A 9363-nucleotide genomic window follows, 5' to 3' on the forward strand; every position below is an offset into this window, starting at 1 on the left:
GAGAATTCCCTGTTACGTGGTCTAAGTTTCAGGGGTACCCAAAGATTCCAAAAAACTTCCTCCGTCTTCTTGGTGATGAATAAATGAGGAATAAGCTGTGTAGACAGAAAACGAGGCTGTGTTCATGGCCTTCAATAATTTTTTCCCCCTGAGATCAAGATTTTCTTTTCTTTTCCTTTTTGGTACCGAGGATTGAACCCAGGAACACTCTACCACTGAGTCACATCCCCAGCCCTTTTTAGTCTTTATTTTAAGACAGGGTCTCACTAAATTTTCCAGGCTGGTCTGGTACCTGTGATCCTCCTGCCACAGCCTCTCGAGTCACCTGGACTACCAGTGGGCATCATCACACCTAGCCTGAGATGGAGTTTGGACAGAAAAACAGAGGGAAAATGGGCTGCAATGTTGATGAGAGAGGAAAGAAAGGGATACAAAAAAGGAAACTGAAAGTGCTTGACATCAGATTCATCTGTTTCCAGGGCTCTTTGGATGGCTCAGAAAATGCAGCCCACCTTTGAAGGGCTGATGGCCAAGGTTGGTCTGGAAATGCAGCACATCTGACTTTGTCTTTGGGGGCTCTTTTCCTAGAACCATTCAGCAGGACATTTGGAGCAGCAGGGAACCCCATGCTCCCTTCTCCATCATTCATACAACAACACTCTGCTTTGAAGATGGTGGAGGTGGAGATGAGAGGATTTGTTCCACTATACATATGGCACAAATCCATACCAAGGTTATCTAGCAGCTTTGCTAGTGACACGTGTGAAAATTTTGTCAACATCTTAGAGGAAGTCCTCCAATCTTAGAGTAGCACCAAGAGGAAAGAGTGCCCTTTGCCAGGTTTGTGTTGTTTTTAAGCCTTATCATAGCACCTGGGGTGGAGCTGAGGAAGCTCATGACGCTGGTCTTCAATAGCAATGCTGTCACTAAGAAAAAGCCAACTTTTCCATAGACAATATGAAGGGGAAGTCTCTTTTAAGGAACAGGGCAGCCTGAGAGCACTCCTTAGATTCCTAACTGGTCAGTCTCCTTTGGTTTGGGCCTGGCGCTCCCTGGCTCGTCACTTACAGTGATTCTGACAGGAGAATCTGGCTCAGGTCCTTTCCTCTGACTTGAGCATTTCAGGTTCAACTGGAAATGCACTTTATCCTGTCATGGTGTCAACACTGCCTATCCTTCTCAGCTGGCTGTCCTCTGAGTGTTTCAGAAGGCTGTTCAAGGGCACAGAGTGTTCTCTCAGTGTAGCCAGTGCCAGGTGGCAGCCACAGTGAGGTGTCTAGGGTGCCTTCTCTGCCCTCCCTACCATGGGCCACGCCAGGCGCCTGGCCCGCCCTGATTGAAATCACCTCTTACATTAAGCCTGAGAGCCTCCAGAGAACCATTTCTTTTGCTGGTTGCCCATTTTTTTAAACACTTTTTATTGATTTTTTCATTTATATATGACAGCGGAATGCATTACAATTCATATTATGCACATACAGTACAATTTTTCATATCTCTGGTTGTACACAAAGCAGAGTCACACCAATTGATGTCTTCATACATGTAATTTGGATAATAATGTCCATCACATTCCACCATCATTATGATGCATCTGATAGGGTGAGCTTGAAGAGGGAGTAGAGGGTACTTGATCACAGATGAGACTATTAACGACGGAAGCGGCTGGAAGCTCTGTCTAATCTGAAGATTAAGACGAACATTAAGGATAAGGACCCGTTTTCTCAGTCTGTCCTGGAGCTTCTCACCTCGTTCTGGGATTGTGATTACCTGATACTCAAAGGGAAGTATAAGGACCTTGGGTCCAACCTTAAACGGAGCTCCACCTAGTGGCTTTGTCTTTAAATACAAGCATTTTGATGTCCAGGGAAGCCCTTTGCGGAAGGGGCTGGCATCTGCCTTGGATAGTAGGCACTCAATCAAGAGGACGATTGAGCATTTCCTAAGCCCCAGTATTCGGAGTTGACATGCCATGGATTTAAACAGGGCTTATACTAATGTAGCAAGAATATTTCAAAGCCCAATACTCTGCCTTTCGCGTACTCTTCACTGGAGAGAGAGGAGGGGATAGAGAGGCAGAGTTTCTGGAGCTGGCAAAAGGCAGAGGAGGAGGGAAGAGAGGTGTCAGGTGTCTGGAAGTTTCTGTATAAGATCAGGCATCTGCAGATTAAATGAACGTTCTCCACACGGAAACAGAAGCCGGCAGATGACCTGGCAGTTCCAGGCTTCAGGAGCCGGCTGTCAGCCACCAGAGGAAAATCCCCACTCTGCCCAGCCCAGGTGGGGCCAGCACTGCAGAGATCCTGACCGTGTGCATGTCTTCAGCAGCAACTATTGCTCAGTGTAGTCTGAACACAAATGATTGTGATCCCCTCGTGTTTAGAGGTAGCTTACTATAGTTTTATAAGGTTAGAATTTCAGAGAATTAAACCCGGCTCAGATCAACATCCACCCCCAGCCAGGCACGTGGAAGGCTGTTCATTTCCTGGGGCTGGCGCAGCGCAGCAAAGTGCCGCAAGCTGGGAGCTTGACGCAGCAGAAATTCACCGTCTTACCGCTCTGGAGGCCAGAGTCTGAAATCAGGGGGTCAGCAGGGCTGTGTTCTTTCTGGAGAGAACCCGTTTCACGCCTTGTTCTTCCGTTCCGTGTTACTCGCGATCCCTGGTGCTCTGCGCTTTATCACCTCCCTCCAATCTCTGTGGTCACGTGACGCTCTCCGCATGTCACAAGTATGTCTGTCTTCACACGACATCGACTTCCGTGTGTGTGTGTGTGTGTGTGTGTGTGTGTTCTACCCTTCTCATAGGACACCAGTCACGTTGGATTAGGGGTCACCCTACTCCAGCAAGACCTCATCTTAACCAACGTCTTGATACATCAGGAAAGATTCTCTTTCCAAAGAAGAGCACATTCCCAGGAACCCGAGGTCAAGACTTACATATCTTTTGGGGGACACACTCAACCCTAAGAAGTAGGAAGGGACAACAGTGGGTAGAAAGTTCAACACCAGTTATGATGTGAAATTTTCACATTTCCATTCATACAGACCTTTGTAAAAGACGCTGCGTGTGCAGCCTCAGTTGAGACCAGGATGCCTTGTACTGAATATTATTTTGACAGGATGAGAAATATCTTTTTAAGAAAAGATAAGGCTTTTCCTTAGGGAGGCAAGGAGAGCCCGTTATCTGGAACACCTTCCAGTTTGTGCACTAGCTCATTGCCTTTTATTTTTTAGTGGGCATGGAGGAAACAACCCGGACCTGCTTACCACTGAGCATTTCCACTGAAATGGTGAGTCAACCTGAGATGTGTAACCTTTCCTCTGAGTCATTTTATTCAGGGTTTCTCTTTATTTAATACACTTTCTATTCAATAGATGATTTAATAGGTCCTGTTGTACTAAAGCATATAACATTGTGATTCCTTGTGCTTTTTGCAAACCGTGTTGCTTTGTTACTGAAAACGTGGGCATGTATGCAAAACTTAACTGCTGTCCTTAAGGAAATACTTTACCCCCTTTTCAAACAGGCACACACACAGAATGCATGTCAGCTAGGTCTGTGATCCAGTGATTCAGCCAGCTGAGGCAGAAGAATCACAAGTTCAAGGTCAGCCTCAACAACTTAGTGAGACCCTGGCTCAAAACCAATTGAAAAGAACTAGAGGCACAGCTTAGTGGTAAGCACCCCTGGGTTAGATCCTCACTTCTCATTTACCAGCTGCCTTCTATGTGCCAGTGACTATGCTAATTGGTTTATATGCATTCTTTTATAATTCTTAAAATGAACATATGCTGTATTATTATTCATATTTTACTTATGAATAAGCTGATACTTGGCATCTTACCCCAAATCACATAGCTCATTAGTGGTGGAGCTGAAATTCAAAAGTTAAGTTTATGATCCCAGGGCTCATGTTAGACTGCCTATACTTATTGTTTTCCATGGAAAACTAGTGGATTTTCCTTGACCAATCTAGTTCTTTTTTCCCCTCACACACCTTTGCATAGACCAGAACCTAATGGTCCAAACCCATTCCAACATTCCCTCATTTTACCTTTGACCACTAGGTGGAGATATGCCTATTTTGTCTCCAAAAGACAATGAGCTATCTCCCGTCTTTGGGACCCCCAAGGTCCATATGACTATAGAACCAGAATCATATTACCAGTGAGAAAAACACATAGAACTGGGATATGAACTAACATATTTATCATAGTGTTCCCTAGGCTTTATTAAAAGTTTTTTAAAAATTTACCATGATTTTAGATGATTGAATCAACAATCTGCTTACCTACAATAAATGCTATAGGTTTGGAACTACATGAATGTGGTTTTTGACCGATGAAGAACCACACAAATCTAATAATCATAATAAAAATTATTTCATGAACATGAAGATGTGATGGGTATCTTAATGGCCTTTGTAGCTTTTATAAGATTATATTTAATCTGTATGGACTATGTAACTAGAGTAGATGGAGATACTTGCTCTGTGAATGTATAATTGACCTTATTGGACTTTCAGTGATTCATTTACTTATCTAACAAATATTTATTGAGGGCCTCCAATGTCAGGCCCTTTGCTAAGTATGGTGTATACATTGGTGAACCAAATACCATAGCCCCTGGCTCACATTGTGGCCTGTGCCCTGGGTGGGTTTTTTTTTTTTTTTTTGTGTGTGTGTGTGTGTGTGTGTCTGGCAGATCCTCATTACTTGCAAATTCCATATTTGCAAATTCTCCTATTTGAGAAAATATATTTGCAATCTCAAAATCAATATGTGTGGCTCTTTGGTGTCACTTGAAATGTGCCCAGAGTGACAAAAATTTGAATTACATGTTCCCAGCTAAGTCAAATGAGACAATGCTCTGCCTTCTCATTAAGTATTACATTTTGGTGCTTTTTGTGGGTGATTTTGCTACTTAAGATCACCTCCATACTTGATCTGAAGTGCTGTCTCTATTTCTAAGTGCAAGAAGGCTGTGTTGGGTCTTTGAAGAAGATGCGTATGCCAGGTAAACTTGGTTGAGGCATGAGTTTTACTGCCATGGGCCATGAGTTCAACACTAATGAATCAGCACTATATATTAAGGAGTCTCTGAACAGAAAACATAAATGAAACAACCAGTGGATAAAAGAAAATGTAACCAACAGCTCATAGGAGCATAGCCCTGTATTTCCCCCAGGAGAAATGGCTCAGTATTCATCAACTCGGTGTCCATGGAGACTTTATAGACTATCACTACTGTGAATAGCAATAGTTGGCTGTGTGCTTTTTGGAGTATGAATGGAACTCTGAATGGCCCTGAAGAGGGCTGGCATTGAGATATCAGTGTGGCTGCTGGCCCAGCTCTCAAATGAGATACATGCACACAGGATGGGAGGAGGGACACATGAATTAAAGTAACTACAGTGGGAACAAAGAAGTTATGGATTTGGAGAGGATTTCTGATTTGTGGTCCAGATGTCCTCATATTGCCATCTGCATACAATGCAGGAAGGCACCGATAAGAATAGGAAGAGGGAGGATGGGAAAATACCTGAGTGTCCCCATAAATGCATACAGAGAAGGGAGATCAGGAAGAACGACTTGTGGACCCCACTGGTGGGGTGACTGAGAAAGACAAGATCCAGAACTAATGTGTCCCAGGTTTCAGGGATGATTGTGATGAATGTTAAAGATTTCTTATCATTGTCCCCATTGTTTTTTAACCCTCGATTTTCCTGCCTTTACCAGGGACAAATTGCCTCAGATGACTTCAACAGAATATCTTACCTTATTTAGCAGAGCAAGAAAGATATGTGCAGCTGGGTTCCTTCCTGCAGAGCCCGAGTGGGAGAACAAAGAAGAAAAGTAGGTGGTGGCAGCCAAGAAGGAGAGCAGTAGAAAACCTCTGAGGCCACCAGAAAAAGAGAAGCAAGGGGGAGTCCTTCACCAAGAAGAAATTATAACCCTTAAGATGATAATAAAGATTTAATCCAGTGAAACAGCAAAAAAAAAAAAAAAGAAGAAATTATACCCAGATAGTACCCATAGGTAAATTAAATGATCCCACAGCCAGCCACACAGAGACAGCCACAAAACAGGGCCTTTAAGAACCACCAGAGGAAGCTCTAGAGACAACAATGATCAGGGCTTGTGAAAAATGCTGGGGCCAACCCAGAGGGCTTTATTGATCCATCAGAGCCAGGAAACAAGGAAGAAGACTCCCGGGCTCGAGGGAGAGGATAGTGTAAACACCTGTGGGAAAGAACACAGACCTGCCCAGAACCGCTCAGTAACTCCTTTGTTTCTCTATCTGGGGAATGATCTTCCTACTGGGAAGTGTATAAGAAAAAGAAGCTTAGAGAGTCGTGGAACCCAGAGGGCCAGGAGCCCTGCAGCTTTAACCTCCTGATAAACGCTGAGATAGTAAAGCGGACAGACCTGCAAGCTTAGATGAGCCAGACTCCAGGGAGGGGAACGTGGGCAAAGAGAGAAACAAAAGATCCCAAAAGGCTCTGATGTAATTTTTTAAGAAAACGAGAGAAAGGTGGCATCCGGGAAGCATAGACAAGTTAGTGTTTATTCCTGGCTGAAGATTAGAATCTGTCATGCAGCAGTCAACTTCTCAGCCATAGGCATGAGCTGTGAGAATAGGCCATGCCAAAGTAACCACACTTTCTGCTTTTGTGGGACTGACACTAGATTCACAGAAGGGGGGGAGTTCACAGAGATCATGCACATGGATGTTGGCCAAGATGCTCACGGTCCATGTAAATGAGATGGAAAACATGAATTTGATAGGACCACATTACAGCCATGGGCTGGATGACCCCTGACCTGGGGTGCAGGCCAATTGACAACAAAGGCCCCTCCTAGTTCCATAACAGGAACACTGAGTTGATGGCAGTTTTGAGCAAGAAGCTGTTAACTGACTGAATTTCTATTAGTGTACTTGGCTCTGGGCATGCAAAGATGTGTTGTTTCCCCAAGTGAACCTGTTCCTCAGAGGTGAACCCCCGCAATTCCACCAAAAGGCCTCTCAAAAACTTGGACATGACAGCAGCATTATTCTTAACAGCCAAAAAAAGGAAATAACTCAAATATCTATAACTGAAGAGATAAATAAAACGTGTATGGCTACCTTTAAGATCTGTGCATTTCTCCAAATATAAATATCACCTAATGAAAGAACAAAAACAGAGAATGTGGCATATCCACACAATGGAATATGATTTGGCATAAAAGGGAATTAAATGCTGATACACCCTACAACACTGATGAACCTTTATAACATTATGCTAACTGGGAGGAGACAGTCACAAAAGACTACACATTGTGTGATTTTGTTTTCATTTCTTTGTATGAAAGGCTTTGAACAGATAAAGTTACAGAGCCCAGAAAGATGAGTGATTGTAGATGAATGCATAAAGAAAATGTGGTAAATACATACAATGGAGTTTTATTCAGCTATCAAGAAAGATGAAATAGTGTCATTTGAAGGAATAATGGATGGAAGTTGAGACCTTTATGTTAAGGGAAATAAGCCAAACCCAGAAGGTCAAGGGTCATATGTTTTCTCTCACATATGGAGGCTAGAGAGAAAAAAGCAAAAGTAAAGTTGGGGGTGATCACATGAAAAGCAAAGGGAGAGTGGAACAGAGGAAAGTGACCAGGTATGGGAGGAGGGAGGGAGGGGGTAAGTGATGAGGAGGGTATGGACTAAATTACAGTGTTCTGTTGTGTGCACGTGCAAATATGTAACAACAAGTCCCACCATTATGTACAACTATAATGCACCAATAAAAAATGTGGAGGAAAAAAAAGATTCGTGGTTGCCTAAGTGGGTTCAAGGCAAACAGGGGGACTGTTAATAGACATAGACCTTTTTTGGGGGATGATGAAAAGTTCTAAAACTGAAAGTGGTGATAGCTGTTCAGCTATATGAATGTACAAAAATTATTGAATTGTGTGCTTTCAATGGGTGAATTATATGGCATGTGAATTTTTTCTCAGTTAAATCTGTTATTTTTTAAAAAGTTGAACTACCAACAAAGATACATGCAAGTAATTACAGAGCATTCTGGTTGGTTCCATATCAGAGGTTCTATTAATTTACTCATTTACTTGCCAGTCTGCTCTACTGCATGGTACATTCCTCTAAGGAAGGAACCCTGGATTAATCATCTTTATATCCCCAGCTTTTAGCAGGTTCTTAGCCCACAGAGGACCATCACTAGATGTGGTTGAATGCTCAATAAGTTGGTAGCATGCTAGCCAGCAATCAATTAAAAACTAGAGCAACCTATCCTCAATGAATGTCTCCTCTGTAAACGTATGTACTGAATATCTCCATAATTCCTCATTTCAAATATCTACTTTCTAGCATTAAAATGCCAAAATTGATAAAAAAAATAAAAAAGAAATGACAAGGCTGTGCTTTTGCAAGCATTTAGTCAGTGTTAAAATTCAGACAGGTAATTCAAGTGACATGCAAACACCCCTTCGACATAGGCAGCAGGAGATGAACTTCTTTACTAAGAAAAAGAGTTCCACAATGTTTTGACTGAAGTGTGGCGTCCTTCATCTAGTTAATCTTTCACTATCAAGTTTGATTTTTCATTATTGCACCAAAATCCTCCAATTCCAAAGTAATCTTCAATCTTCTCAAAAAACTTCTGTCATGATTTGGATAGGAGGTATCCCCCCAAAAGCGCTTTGTGTTAATGCAGGAATATTCAGAAATGATTAACTGTGAGAGCTGCAACCTAATCAGTCCATTCTAGTTTGAATGAAATGACTGGGAGGTAACTGTATGCAAATGGAGCATGGCTGGAGCAATTGGGTCACTCACTGGAGGGATCCCACTGGTGAGCTGAGCAGCTTTCTTGCACTGGGCCCTTCCCCCATGATGTTCTGCCTCATCCTGGGCCCAGAGCAATGGAGTTGGACTGAGACCTCTGAAACTGTGAGCCCCAAATAAACTTTGCCTCCTTTAAGTTGTTCTTGTCAGGCATTTTGGACACAGTGACGCAAAGCTAACTAAAACTGTGCCCATTGCCTGTTTGTTGGAGGTAAATGCCTCTGCAGATGTGCAATGGCGAATGCTGCTTGAAAGAGCTCTCTGAGGCTCCTTGTTCTGTGAATCGTGGCTCTTCTGTTTCCATAACCTCCCCATGACTGAGCTACTGAACGAGAACTTAACAATTCATGTCCATCTGTAAGATAAACTTCTTTATTCAATATAGAGTGTAGCCGAGGAGTGAGTTTTCTTCTTTTACAATCCTAAAGGTGTTACTGTCCAAAGGAGTCTTGTTTCTTTGGAATTAAATTCTTAGCATATGGATTGTAGGAAAAGAATGAAAACTGAAACTTCA

General features: G+C 42.7%; 1 long non-coding RNA gene across 1 annotated transcript; it reads left to right on the top strand.

Moving 5' to 3' along the window:
• Window positions 1-2751: 2751 nt before the first annotated feature.
• On the top strand, window positions 2752-6015 carry LOC107139373. The gene is made up of 3 exons (XR_007348785.1): window positions 2752-2926; window positions 3236-3291; window positions 5741-6015. It is a non-coding gene; the product is annotated as an uncharacterized LOC107139373 (long non-coding RNA).
• Window positions 6016-9363: the final 3348 nt, after the last annotated feature.

Source organism: Marmota marmota, unplaced genomic scaffold, assembly GCF_001458135.2.
Source record: "Marmota marmota marmota unplaced genomic scaffold, marMar, whole genome shotgun sequence".
In the NCBI taxonomy this organism is placed as follows: Eukaryota; Metazoa; Chordata; class Mammalia; order Rodentia; family Sciuridae; genus Marmota; species Marmota marmota.